Source organism: Erinaceus europaeus, unplaced genomic scaffold, assembly GCF_950295315.1.
Source record: "Erinaceus europaeus unplaced genomic scaffold, mEriEur2.1 scaffold_1055, whole genome shotgun sequence".
Taxonomy (NCBI): domain Eukaryota; kingdom Metazoa; phylum Chordata; class Mammalia; order Eulipotyphla; family Erinaceidae; genus Erinaceus; species Erinaceus europaeus.
Window position 1 is genome coordinate 27985 of NW_026647545.1, and position 6285 is coordinate 34269.

Sequence of the window (6285 nt, forward strand, 5' to 3'; positions counted from 1 at the left end):
GACTGATCTTTTCATTCCTTTGATTTCTGAGATTTCAAGGGGGCTTGGGGCAAAGAGAGACACTAAAGCACCATTCTTCTACCTGTGGAGTTTCCATTGGTGCTATCCCTGACTTTCCCATGTGGTGCTATGGCTTGAATCCATGTTCCCGTGCATGGTAAAGCACATACTATACCAGATGAACTTTGTCCTTGCCCAATATTCATTTATAAACATGTAAATTTATTTTACACATGTGTCTACACTAGAAAAGTGTAAGAAGCAGAGGGGCTTGGCAACGGTGCACTCAGTTAAGTGCACATAGTACTAAGCACAAGGAACAGTGCAAGGATCTGAGTTCCCCAACTACAGGAGGCACACTTCAAAAGAAGCAAAGCAGGCCTGCAGGTGTCTATCTTTCTCTCTCCCTCTCTATCTCTTCCTCCTCTCTTAATGTCTCTCTGTCTTATTTAATGAAATGGAAAAAAAAAAAAAGTCCCCAGGAGAATTGCTGGCACTGAGCCCCTGAGATAACTCTGGAGAAAAAAAAATGAGTAAGAAGCAGACATTCTGGTATAATAATAAATAATACTATGCGGGGGGGGGGGGGGTCGGGCGGTGGCGCAGTGGGTTAAGCGCATGTGGCGCAAAGCGCAGGGACCTGCGTAAGGCTCCTGGTTCAAGCCCCTGGCTCCCCACCTGCAGGGGAGTCACTTCACAGGTGGTGAAGCAGATCTGCAGGTGTCTGTCTTTCTCTCCCCCTCTCTGTCTTCCCCTCCTCTCTCCATTTCTCTCTCCTATCCAACAATGAACAACATCAACAATGGCAATAATAATAACCACAAGGAGGCTACAACAACAAAGGTAACAAAAGGGAGAAAAAATGGCCTCCAGGAGCAGTGGCTTCACGGTGCAGGCACTGAGCCCAGCAATAACCCTGGAGGAAAAAAAATACTTACTATGCATCAGGTATTCTAATTCCTTTACTATTAATATCTCTATTTTTTAAATTTTATTTGTGATTTAATATTTATTTACAAAAATTACATGTCATCAGGGATATAATTCCATACCCACCAAAGAGGAAATTCCCACCGCCATAGCTCTGAACCCCCAATCCCTCCATTGCAAACCACAGCAGTTCTCTTAAGGTTGCAGACCTGGGTTAACTATCATCTCTACAACTATCTGTCTACATTTGTACATATTCGCCCCCTTTTTCTTCCAGATCCAGTCCTCTCTTCCCTTCCAAGCTACACATAACCCTGTTACTACATCCAAATGCCCCTCCCTTTTTCCTTCTCTCTCTAGGGTGCTGAGGGGGCTGGAGTTCAGGGCCCTCTTATCCTCTTCCTCCCATCCACTTCTCTCCCACTGGGAATATGGATCAAAGTTGTTGCAGGTATGGGTTCTGTAATTGCTTCTGTAATTGCTTCTCTGCTGGATCTGGGCATTGGCAGGTTGACCCATATCCTCAGCCTGTTTCTGTTTCCCTTGTGGAGTAGGGCTTTGGAGAGGTAAGGTTCCAGGACACATAGGTGAGGTCGTCTGCCCAGAGAGTCAGGATGGAATAATGATAATGTCTGCAACTTTGTGGCTGGAAGGCAGCAGGATATAAAATGAGACAAAATGGTTAATGAACAGGAACCAAAAGGTAGGAACAGATCAAATGAGATTAGGGATCTTAGGGTGGAAACAAACTAGGAAGTCCTTTTTAGGTTCGTTTCTAGGGGCCCATGACTATGGTAGTTTTTGCTAGAGTTTAATATCTCACATAACATTGGATAAAAATATTGTCTGAGAAAACGGTGTCAGAGTAGAGAAAAGGGCCGGAAAGTTAGATTAGGTCAGAGAGTAACTCCCATTATTGACAAAAATATCTATAAATACAATACATTATTTATCCCCATTCATCTGACCCAGGGTCGGTATATATTTATATTTAGCACATGAGGCTGTGTAACCTAACCCTTATTGATCTGAGCTTGAAGCTTATGGTCACAGCTGGGAATACTGTAGGCTGCACTCATTTTAAGACCTGTCTTCCTCAAGTGGCAGGGCAGGATACCCCAGGCTCCCTTCGTAGACTTAGGGCATTATTATCTCTATTTTACATGTTTAGAAACCGGGATTAAGTAAGAACTTCCCTGAGATCACACAGTTAATGTAAATGAGGGTTTGGCCTATGAATCTCAGTCTTCAGGCTGTGCTCCCATCTGCTATGCAACACTGACCTTTAATGTAACAAAAATCCACCTGAGTGCTCCCTACCAGCTGGGTCCCTTTCAGAATGTGATTTACCTGACAGGAGCATTAAACAGCTTAACCCAGCCAGGTTTTGTTTCTCCTTTATCTGTAAAAATGGAAGAAAAAGGCTTCCCTGGTTAAATGAACAATTATTCATGCAGCCTAGTGGATACTCTGCTTCAGGGAACACAGGTGAGGAAAGTGGAGATGACACCTCACTATCAGTGATAAGGACCCCAGGCCCAGGAGAATGGGAGGTGAAAATGAAAACATCTCACCAGGGCACCTCGGAGGAAGTAAACTCAGAGAGAAATGCCCACCACAGAGTGCAAGCTACAGTTTTACTGAAATCCTCATACCTCCCCAAGGTGACTGTTTTCATCCAAACATGGGTTCTACTTTTCCAAAAGCCTGCTTCCCTCCCACTCCCCTGAGCTCCACCATGATCATCTACCAGGACCTCAGCAGCCTCAATGAGATGTTTTCCCACATGTAGAAGAGCCAGGAGGTGATGGATGGACTGTGCCTGGAAATGGAGAGGAAGATGGTCAGCAGCACAGAGGGCAGCTCTGATGACTTGTTCACTGGTGGAAATGCCTCCACTGAAGACCCCCCGAGGGCAAAGGCACTGAAAGCACAGTAATCATTGGTGTTGATATTGTCATGAACCATCACTTGCAGGAAACCAGATTCATAAAAGAAGCCTACGAGAAGTACCTCAAAGATTACATGAAATTAATTAAAGGCAAACTTGAAGAATAGAGGCCAGAAAGAGTAAAACCTTTTATAAAGGGGGTTACAGAATGACTCAAGCTCATTCTTGCTGATTTCAAAAAATTATGAATTCTTTATTGGAGGAAACAAGAATCCAGATGACATAGCTGCTGTACTATAGGATGACTATGAGGACAGTGTGACCCCATATATAACTTTTAAGGATGGCTTAGGGGGCTGGGTGGTGGCGCAGTGGGTTAAACGCATATGACACAAAGTACAAGGGCTAGCGCAAGGATCCCAGTTTGAGTCCCCGGCTCCCCACCTGTGGGGAGGGGGGGTTCACTTCACAGGTGATGAAGCAGGTCTGCAGGTGCCTATCTTTCTCTCCCCCTCTCTCGATTTCTCTCTGTCCTATCCAACAACTTCAGCAATAATAACAACAATGATAAACAAAAAGGGCAACACAAGGGAAAAATTAGCCTCTAGGAACAGGAGTAGTGGATTCATAGTGTAGGCACCAGCTCCCAATGATAACCCTGGAGGCAAAAAAAAAAAAAAGGATGGCTTAAAGATGGAACAATGTTAACAAATTGACTGTTACTTTGGATTTATCACCTGTCCTCATAATTGCCTGCATATTATCTACACAACACCAGGACAAAATGAGACTGATGTCATCTGAGGTTCTAATTTCGACTTTAATTTATTTGAAGTGGGAATATTGTTTTTTAAGGAAAAATGTATCTTGCTAGGTTGTCTAAAAAACAAAATGCATTTAAACTAAAAAAAAAAAAATAGGGTCCCAGTCCACTTGTTGCTTTCTTACAAAACAAAAACGAAAACAAAACAAAGGGAGTCAGGCGGTAGCGCAGCAGGTTAAGTGCTGGTGTCGCAAAGCGCAAGGACCAGAGTAAGGATCCCCGGTTCAAGCCCCTGAAGTTGTTTCACAAGCAGTGAAGCAGGTCTGTAGGTGTCTGTCTTTCTCTCCCCCTCTGTCTTCCCCTCCTCTCTCTATTTCTTTCTGTCCTATCCAACAATGATGACAACAATAATAAAAAAGGGCAACAAAAGTGAATAAATAAATAAAATATATATTTAAAAAATCAGGGCTGTCACACCTACCTAATTATTCTTTGGCTACTGAAAAATCAGATGCTTGAAATCAGCTATCTTGAAGGTCCCAACCAGGGTTGGGGAAAATAGCACAGAGAACACAAGTGAGGAAAGTGGAGATGACACCTCGGGCTATCAGTGATAAGGACCCCAGGCCTTATCACTGTTATACACTCAAGTAGGAAGGCCTGGAAGCTTCTTCACAGTCTGGGTGCCAGTAGCCAACCCCCTCCCGTCTCCCATCCTCCTGTATCTCCAAACTCAGTTGCCAGTCACCTAACTCAAGTTGGACGTGCTAAGATCGACCCAGTCTTGAAAAGAGAAATTTCCCATGAGTGGTCATCCCACTTCCGGTTATCTTGTCCATCTCCAAAACTCTCTCCCTTTACACTGTCTGAACTGGAAGATGCTTTGAAGAGGGTTAAACCGGGAACAGCTGCTGGCTATGATAACATCACCCCAGAACTCATTCTTAACCTAGGCCCCGAGGCAAAGAAGTGGCTCCCTTCATTCCTGTCCCACATCTTGGAATCTGAGTCTATGCCCAAAGTTTGGCGTCGTGCGAAGATTATAGCGGTTTTGAAACCAAAGAAAGACCCAACACTGGCCGCCAGCTATAGACCAATTTCTCTCCTCTCCATGTGTTACAAACTCCTTGAGAGGCTGCTTCTGTCACATATTTCTCCTCTTACAGAGAAATTCCTATCACCCGCCCAAGCTGGTTTCCGCCCAGGAAGATCTACCTGCGAACAAGCCCTGGCCCTCTCAACTTACATTGAAAATGGATTCCAGAAGAATTTAAAGACGGGTGCTGTCTTTGTTGATCTCACAGCAGCCTATGACACGGTCTGGCACCGTGGTCTCCTAGTCAAGATCTCAAGATGCCTGCCTCCATGGGTGGCCAACACTATATCGTTTCTTCTCCAAAACAGAAGATTCCGGGTGCATCTGGATGACAAGTCTAGCAGATGGAGACTTGTCTCAAGTGGCCTCCCCCAGGGCTCTGTTCTGGCTCCTACACTATTTAATATTTACATCAATGACCTCCCAGAAACTTCTTCAAGGAAGTTCATCTACGCCTATGACATCTGCTGTGCAACTCAGGCATCCAAGTTCGACATCCTCGAGGAAACACTCACGAAAGACATGTCTCTGATATCTGATTACTGTAAAAAATGGCGACTAATCCCTAGCACTGCAAAAACGGTATCATCTGTTTTCCATCTACACCATGCCTCGGCCTCGCGTGAGCTTAATGTGCAGCTTGACAATGCGAGAATCCGGCATGAAGCCCAGCCAGTCTATCTTGGTGTTGCTCTCGATCGCACTCTGTCATTTCACGAACATCTCATAAAAACTGCAGCAAAGGTGGGCGCGAGGAATAACATCATTGCAAGACTGGCCAGCTCCTCATGGGGCGCGAGCGCTTCCACACTATGATCATCATCTCTGGCATTATGCTATTCCACTGCAGAATACTGTGCCCCAGTATGGTTCCGTAGCCCCCATGTCCACTTGGTCGATTCCAAATTATATTCCTCCATGAGGATAATTTCTGGAACCATCCGTTCCACCCCGGTTCCATGGCTGCCAGTTCTTAGCAACATCACCCCGCCAGATATTCGTCGGGATGCGGCATCATCTAAGTTCATTTCCCACATCTACGCTCGACCGGACCTGCCAATATACGCGGATATCTTCGCCCACCCCGTTCAATGCTTGACGTCTCGTCACCCAATCTGGTCCCCTACGCCTACACTGAACTTCTCTGTTCCAGTCTCTTGGAAACAGAGTTGGCAGTCAGCTGAGGTAAAGAACAAACACCTCATCACAGACCCCTGCAAGCATCAACCCGGCTTTGACCTAGCACGTTATGATTGGGCCCTCCTCAATCGCTATCGAACAGGCCATGGCCGGTGCGCCGCTATGTTCCATCGCTGGGGAGCCAGAGACGACCCGAACTGCCCCTGTGGCTACAGACAGACTATGACAACGACTATGTCAACGACTGCCACCTCTCCAGATTCAAAGGAGGTCTCGAAACTTTACATCAGGCTCAACCTGACACTGTTGACTGGCTACGGAAGAAGGGCAAACGCTAGAAGAAGACTGTTATACAATAGGCTTCTTTCATACCTGAGGCACCAGAGGACCACAGGTTCAGTTTCTGACACCATAAATCAGAGCTGAACAGTGTTTGGGGGAGGAACAATTGCATTCAGTTCAACA

At 45.5% G+C, this 6285-nt stretch overlaps 1 pseudogene; it reads left to right on the top strand.

Moving 5' to 3' along the window:
- Nucleotides 1-2691: 2691 nt before the first annotated feature.
- On the top strand, nucleotides 2692-3106 carry LOC103110787 (translationally-controlled tumor protein-like; annotated as a pseudogene).
- The last annotated feature ends 3179 nt before the right edge of the window (nucleotides 3107-6285 follow it).